This window comes from Sylvia atricapilla, chromosome 7 (assembly GCF_009819655.1).
Source record: "Sylvia atricapilla isolate bSylAtr1 chromosome 7, bSylAtr1.pri, whole genome shotgun sequence".
Classification (NCBI taxonomy): domain Eukaryota; kingdom Metazoa; phylum Chordata; class Aves; order Passeriformes; family Sylviidae; genus Sylvia; species Sylvia atricapilla.
The window spans coordinates 137330-145788 of record NC_089146.1 but is presented as its reverse complement, the minus strand read 5'-3'; positions in this window follow the sequence as shown (position 1 = coordinate 145788).

Genomic DNA, 8459 nt, shown 5'->3' with positions numbered 1-8459 from the left:
CAGGGTTATTATAGGACCTCCACAGGGGCACAGAGTGGAGGTTGTCTCCAATGTGTGTTTAAACTTGTGACACCTTCCTAATTTTTGGTGTTTTGTAGGGTGAGGAAGTTATCATGTCCCACTCAAATTGTCCATGAGGAAAGGTAGCACCTGTGGAGCCTATTTGTTAAGGGTGTGATGATAATAAATTACCTTGTCATGAAGGAATGATACACACATATATCCGAATGGCAGCTCCTAAATATATATTCTCCTGAAATGTGGACTTGGGCTGCATGAAAGCAACTCCCAGTTCTGGCAAGGGACCCTTAACACAATGCTGTTGAAACTGAAGCTGGGGCTTCATGGATGTCAGCAGCTCCAAGGCAGCAAACCCAGGCTGTAATCTTTGCTGGAATTTCTGGTGTGCTCCAGCCATGGATTTTCTTCGTGGCTGCAGCATCTACTCCTAAAGCTGCTAAGGGGCAAAGATAGACCTAGCACCTCCTGTGCTCCCACACCTCTTCCCAAAGATTTCAAGAGCAAAACCTGGACTGAAGGCAAGCTTGCTGTTTGCTCCCAGAGCAAATCAGGACAGAGGCTTTGCCAAACCCAGCTGCTGTGTCCTCCTGCCAGCCCCTGGTCCTCCTCCAAGGAGATGTCTGTCCACTGTGGTCTCTCAATGGGATCCATGTGTTCTTCATGAGAGGCCTGGAGAGCTTAATCATCCGTGGTCTGGGGTTTTCTATCAAGCATTCCTACACCACTCAATTATCTGGATTCCCCAGAAGGGATATGGGAGACTGATTTTCTCACAGGGCTTCCAGTGGCTCCTGCAAGTTCTTCCTTACCCCATCCTGCTCCAGTATCCTTTCTCACTGTGCTTGTCCTCGTGCTTCCTCCTGAGGGTGGGGTCTGCTGGATGATATCTCAGTCACAGACTCACCTTTTTCTCTCGTAGTGTCTGACAGAGATATACTGAGCAGACAGGTCATGGGCTTGCCTTGGAGGCAGTGAGCTGTGCAAAGGCAAACCTGGGCTGCTCTTGGGGATGCTCATGTTGGCCTGACCTCACCCAAGTTCTGCTGTTAAACCTTGAAGCTTCTCCTGTGAGCAGGTGAACCTGCCACAACCACTACCACAGGTTTAGGAGAAGCACAAATTATTTACTTCATGACTTCATGGCAGAGCACATTTGTAATTCATTGACAGTAGTTTTGCTGCTGTCTGAAGAGGTACTCAGGCACATAATGCCAATCCTTTGGGGACTCTTTAGAGTGATGCAGGGGAAATCTCAATGTAAAATGAAACTGTGGCTTCTATGCTCAGTTATTTAACAAATGACTAATGCATTATTTCTTGCTCATTTCTGTGTTTCTCTTAGCATTTTTATCCCTGTTAGATAGAGGCTGCCAAAACCTGGATGGAGAGGGGACAGAAGGGAGGGTGAAGAAGTGTAAGCGGAAGAACTCTGGGTAAAAATGCTTCAAGTAAAAGAAGAACAGCAGGTAAAAGAAGGACTGTTTGTAAAAAAATTGTGTGTAAAGGAAGTGTATGTAGGAGCCAGTGAGCACATGCCTGCATATTCCCATCCTCACTCTTCATTTGTTTATCACACACTGAAGCTGGAAAATCTCAAGCCTCTTTGGACTGCAGATAAGCAGTCCAGTTCCACTGGCAGCCTTAGGGAAAATGAGTATAAACATAAGATACTATTTATTGTGTGCATGATCAAAATTATTTCATTTGATGTTGGAGATTGAGCTCGTGTTAATGCTCCAATTAAATGCACAGACTTTCAGTTACCCTGGTAAAAGGTGATGTTGCATCTCTGGCAAAAATATTTTAACTTCCTTGTGACCCAGATCTCTTGGCTTGATTTAAGATGCCATCAGAAAGGAATTCAAGGAAGGATGGAATACAGCTCTCCTAACTCACTCTGCAGAGTAGTTGCTTTTTCTCAGGGGAATACCTATTTAATAATGAATCTTTTTTGTTTTGCTTTGCTTTGGAGGTTGGTGGGTTTGGGTTTTTTTTTTGGGGGGGGGGGGTGTTACTTTGTAGTAACACCTTTGAAACCAGCTCAGATAAGAATCTTTTTCTTAACACTGATTACATATCTAATTATATTACATTTTTTACATGTCTGAAACTCCTGTGACAAACTTTTACGAGATTTGGGGCAAATATTGTTTTCCTTCCCAGCTGGCATGATGGGAGAGGGCAATTTTTTATTGCTGTGTTGTATTTGGCCAGGAGGACAATTCATTATGGAATTCCAAATTTCTTTAGCATAAAGAGAGCCACAAATGGGATGAGGGCCGTGTTTTGTGTCAGAGCAAGAATTCCAGCATGTGTATAATGGAAAGGGAGGTGTTAAGTGTTGTGCCAAAAGCACAAGCAACACTCTGCTGTACGTGACCCGGGAGCTGAGCCGAAGAGCTGCACAGGGTTCCCTGGATCCACATCAAATACGTGAGGAGCAGCAGCCATGGAGCAGTGGAAAGCTCAGAAACCCCAGGAACAGCAGCTGGGAGGCTGCCCACCACCCTCCCCAAACAAGGCTGTCTGGAAAGTGGTGCAGCTTCCCGCAGCCTCCATCTCGGTGGAGTGAAGCAAGTCCTGAAGGGCTCAGCACATAAAGCCCAGCTGAGGAGGGCTAGAGACCAGTTGGGGTTTTTATTCCTGAGTGGACGGTTGAGGTGGACACAGATTTCAGGAGCCTCACTCCAGTTCTGAGGCACCTCTGTGAGTGTATGCCTGTGGCATACACTGTTAGGACGACTTGAATCAGCTGCAAAATTTTGGGGTTTCGAGTTATTTTGAAAATTATTATGATTGCAAATTTAACCTTGAACGCTTTGGCCCCATACCGAAGTCATGAAAGGGGTAACAGTGGAATTCGTTGCTCCAGGACTGCACTGGTCTTCTGGAGAGTTTGGGAGATTGGAAATGAGTAGCCAAACACAGCTCCCTACCACTGCAGGAGCTCATTCCTGAGCCTCCTTCCATCTCCTGAGGGGAGGTGAGGATTAGAGGTTTTCAAAAACTTCAGTTTAATGCTTTCTCTTGAAGAACATCTTTAGTAGCAAGTTGCAACCTTGAAGTCACAGATTTTCTTTCAGGACCTGAATAACAGGTCCCTAAAGCCAAGAAAACCTCTCTCATTGGTTTCAGTGTTAGGTTTTCTTCACATTTCCTTTCTAATTCCTCTTTACAAGTCCTACTGAAATGGGAATTAGACATAATCTGCCTCAAGGATTCAGCTCCATACAAGGGCTAATGTTGGAAACACTCGTTTAAGACCCGAGGGCAGAATATCGTGGTTGCAGAGACAAAGCCAAGATTAAAGACACGGTTAGCATTTCGAATAAATCAGCTCAATTACTGACCCCCAGGAGGCTTTGCCGGGCCACTGCCCTCCTGATGGGAATCACTGAAACCAGGGCTAGCCCCCTTCCAGCGCAGCAGCCCACACTGATATACCCTCAGATTCAGAAAAAGAAGCCCTTTTTTTTTCTCTATCTGCTCCATTTCAGCCCCCTCATTTCCCAGGATAAGGCAATAATTAATTCCTTTCCTTTCTATTTATAACCATTAGTCATTGCAAAAGTGTCTCCCATAGATCTGTGGTTCAATATAATGAGTGTGTCTTGAGGGAATATTATTCATGCAAGTAGCTGAAATCTAAAAGAGAAAGTCTCTGTTTTATTTGTAACCTTAGCCAGAGTAGTCATTTCATTGGCGGGGGTGGGGGGAAGGCGGCATAGACTGCACCTCCAGGCTCCAGCAAATGTTTAGATAGGAAGAAAAATGATATTTCTTTCCTGGGCTGGTACGTGGTGTTAAGGACCGTGGGTGGGGTGGGATGGGATGTGACTAAGTTTAAAAAATGTACTCTTCTTAAATTTTTAATTTTTTTTTTTTTTTTTTTTAACCATCATCAGTAAAAGGCTAGGGAGAGTCATGAGGTTTCTTCTATAAACTGTGTGGTTTTTTTTCCCTTAAATTCATGGAAACACCACTGCAAGTTTTTCCTTCTCGTTTCTCTGGTGACAAGAAAACAAAACAAATGCAGCTGGGTCATTCTGCTCTCACTGTATTGCACCACAAAGACCTAAAGACACACACTGTGTGTTTTAACTCTTTTCCCTCTCTACCCAGGGCTGCAAAATTACAGATGGCCTGAAATCTCCAGAGAGATATCTTGGGATTATCCAGCATGTGCTCCAGATACACCAGCCATCACTCTGAGGTCCCGCCCTGCCAGGGAGCTGGAATACAGTTCACTGTGCAAAGGTTCTTCTCTATGAGTCAACAAGTCCTGGGACTTCATTCTGACTGGCTGCCTGGAAAAAATGTGCTGCAAGAGGGGAAAGTATTAAAAAGCACAGACTGGGAATCTGGTAAAAGGGGAAGTATTCTGGGAGAAAGGGTTTCAGTTCATACTCTTCCTGCTCTGTCTCTATTCTCTGTCCACCCATTTTTCATAGAGTCAAAGAATCTCCTGAGCAGGAAGGGGCCTGCAGGGATTATCCAGTTCAGCTCCTGGCCTGGCACAGACATGCCAATAATCCCACCCTGTGCATCCCTGAGAGCATTGCCCAAACACTTCTGGAGCTCTGGCAGCCTTGGGGCCTCTTCCCTGGGGAGCCTGGGCAGTGCCCCAGCACCCTCTGGGGGAAGAACCTTTTCCTGATATCCAACCTAAACCAAAATAATTTGCTTGTTATGTTCATAATGAAGCTGTGTTGGTGCTGCCTGGCACTTCTGGGACAACACTAGGTACCTTCCCTTTCCCTGGCATTGAAATGCCTGAGACGGCTCTGCCATCCCCTCCATGATAGTGAGCAGACCCAGACATGCTCTGGGAGTTTGCCCTTCCAGAGGGGATCAGCTCCAGAAGATGCTGAGCCACCATGGAAAAGATTACCCTAGACAATAAGCTTGGACTGAAGAACTGAAGGCACAATATTTTATAAGTTCATAATTATGGCCTTGATTTCTCCAAAGATCCAAAGAAATTCTGCCCCTTGGCACAGAAGAATTCCTGTTGCTTTTCCAAGCTGGTGTCCTCAAACCCCTTCTGAGAAGGGAAGCCTTGAGCAGACAGGAGATAAATATTGGAGCAAAGGCTTCCACACTAGTGGGGTCTAAACAACTATTTCTGGAAGATTATGAGAACTCATGGAGAATCAGGCTTCCTCACCACTGTATCTACACAGTGCAGAGTCCCTGGGATATCTTCATCCCCCTAAGGATCTTGAGCTCTAGCAAAAAACCACAAGGCTACAGATATAGGCCTGTGCCTGGCAGAGCTTCAAAAGTGCTTTAGGCTTGGAAAACCTTAGGGCTGTTTAAAATAAAATTCTAGAAACTCCAAACAGTCCTTCCTTCCTTATGTGTTAGCAAGCAAAAATTTGCAAGTACACAAAAGTTGTGTATAAAAACTGGGTGCTAAGTAAATAAGAGCTGCAAGAGCACAGGGGACTGAAAAGTTAACACTGGGATATTAAAATAGGACAAAGTATGCAAAGCCTCAGATTGTACTTGTGTGTTCGTGAACACTCTCTAAACATCCTGGAGCAGTTGGCTTTAATGGCCTAAATCCCAGGAAATGCTGCTAAAATATGGTATCAAACGAATAATTGCTTTTTTCTTCAGAAAGATTCCCCTTTGTGCCTCATCTTACCGCAATTTGAGAAAGTCAGGCTCAGTGGGGGCTGTTGCTCACATGCATGAACTGGCTAAATTCAGAAAACTAAGTTTATTTTCTTCTCTTTCATATACATATATGTTCCTTTAATAGATGTCTTCTCCTGAGTAAGACCTGCCAGAGATGCCCTGGAGTCAGCCAAGTCTCTTTTGGAAGGATGGTCCAGCACAGGGGATGTTATAGTAGGATTCTGCTGGAGACCACCTGATGAAGACGAGAAGGTGGATGAAGTGTACTTCAGGCTCTGAGAGGAATCCTTAGGGCCACAGGCTGACCATGAACACCACAAGAGACTTCAGGAATAGTTTGAAGACAGGTTCCTGAAGGAGCTGATGAATGAGCCAACCAGGAGAGATGATCTGTTGGACCCACTACACAAACACAGGGAAAAACTGGCTGAAAATGAGAGGGCTGGAGGCAGCCCTGTCTGCAGAGACTGGGGCAGTTCAGAGAGTAAGAGAGGTCAGCAAGGCAAAGAGCAGAATTACAGTCTTGAGCCTCAGAGGGGCAGGGATTTGCCTGTTGGGGTGAAGGAATGCTAACACATTGTAGGAATTGAGCTCAGAAGTCACAACCGTGGAAGTGTCCGAGGCCAGGCCGGACAGGGCTTGGAGTGACCTGATCTAATAGAAGGTGTCCCTGGTGCCAGCCAAGGCTGGGGGTGGAACTGGATGAGCTTTAAGGTCCCTTCCAACCCAAAGCATTGCTTAGTTCTGTGAATAGGAAGCAAGAATTTCAGAAAATGGTAACTACAAAAGAGCATAAAATCCATCCTGCAGTTTGTCATCAGTGAGAATGCTGAGAATATCAACTGCATACCTACAAAAAGTCGAAAGCCAGCATCCATTATTCTCAGTAAACATTTAACAATCTTGGCCTCATTTTTGATTCTCTACACACAAGACTCTTGGAAATCACGGCATAACATCAGAATAGTGTGAAGGGTGGTTGCAATTGTAGACAGACACAAAGGCAGTACAGTAGCTGCTTTCCAGAGAACCCATAAAGCTGTTTCACATGTACACAAGTGGTTTAAAACAGGGAGTTCACATTTTACTGGGGGCTACAAGTCAGATGAAAAAAGTAAAAAAAAAAAAAAAAAAAAAAAAAAACCACACCACCAAAAAACAAAACAAAACAAAAAAACCCAAAAAACCCCCCAGATATACAGTTTATAAAGGAACAACTAAACAAACCATAAAACACATTTCAGTTTACAAGGGGATGTAAATGAAATAGTAGCCATCTGTGCCTTACTTCCAATTCTATAGAATTGTAGAGGAGAGCAGATTTTGTCTTTCTTTCTACCCTTCAGCTTCCACTGTTTCCTCTCTCTCCATTTTATGAATAGTGGAATACTCAGTATATGTTCAGTACAGTGTGTTCTGTGAGCTGCAATAATAATTTGCAGGTAACATAGAATAATAGAATCATTAAGATTGGAAAAGAACTCCAAGATCACCAAGACAAATATAGAGGGTAATTAATCCATATCCATGCACATTCTCTGCAAAATATCTTTCCATGAAATCTGCAGTTCAACTGAAAGGAGGAAGGAAGAAAGAAAGGAAAAAATTGTTTGAGGATTAGAAAAAATAGCTAAAGAGAACACACCCATTTTCCTTCAGACCTTCCTATGTCCTCAGCCCATTCTTAAGAAAAAAACCCCTCAGTCACAAAAAACTAGCTCAGGCCTTTAACACCAGTTCTAAAAGAAGATGGGGACGGGGAGACGGGGGCGGGGGGGGGGGGAGGCGGAAGGCAGCAGGATGTTTTGAGGTTATTTTGTCCCATCTTCCACCACTTTAATGTGCCTGTGTGTCAGATTGCCCCAACGTAAGACAGGAACTTGCTAGGTGTGCCCATCTATGACAGAGATGTCATAGATGTCCTACAAATGTCCTTTTTGTCCTACAAATGTCATGCAAATGGATATCTAGGCAGGTGAGAAACACCAAGATTGCCTTTATTATGGAGGGAAAGTGTACAGCAGGGAGCTGTCCTGTAAAATATACAGGAATCCTCTCAGGGACAAAGCATTTTGTCATGTCAAGCTGCAAGGAAAGGTTTTGATTTGACATGAGAAAGTTCAAGAAGCACCGAGAGAAAGTTAAATGTAGGTCCTTTGCTCAAGAAACTGCAGAGAAAAGACAAGACTCTCCAGTCTGGGAGGAGGAAGAGGGAGATGTGGAGGTGTGGATCTATGCTCTACTCCTTTCCAGACTCTGGGCACTCACAGCACTGCAAGGGACAGATGTGCTGTCCAGCTGTTTGTAATAAGGCTTCTTGCTGGAGAAACAGCTTCTGCAGGGGAAGGTTCACCTAGAAACAGCTGAATTGAATGAATTAGAAGCATCATGGATGGGTATCCATGGGCATAACAGAGCTTGGGCACAGCAGCAAAGCAGACAAAAATCAATGGCCTGGAGCATGGCATGTTCACTGGATCACTGGTGAGTGAGCAGTTTGCTCAGATATCTCAAGTGCTGCCTGGTAAACCTCTGTCAGCAAAAGCTGGACCCTTCCTTTCCACTAAAGATATTCCAGAGGAAAAGGGACCAACCCATTCAGAGCTGTAGGAGAGTCCCTGGAAAGCAGCAGCCTCACAAAATCATTCTTTTGCTCTTCAAAACAAAGTTACAGCTCAAGGAACAACAGGCTGTGTTCCTGAAAGTCACTGGTGTTCTCCATATTTTTGGTTGGGACATTTGGCCCTAATTTTCTTCTAGCAGACCTAAAAATAGCTTGTAAATTTAAAAGTAAT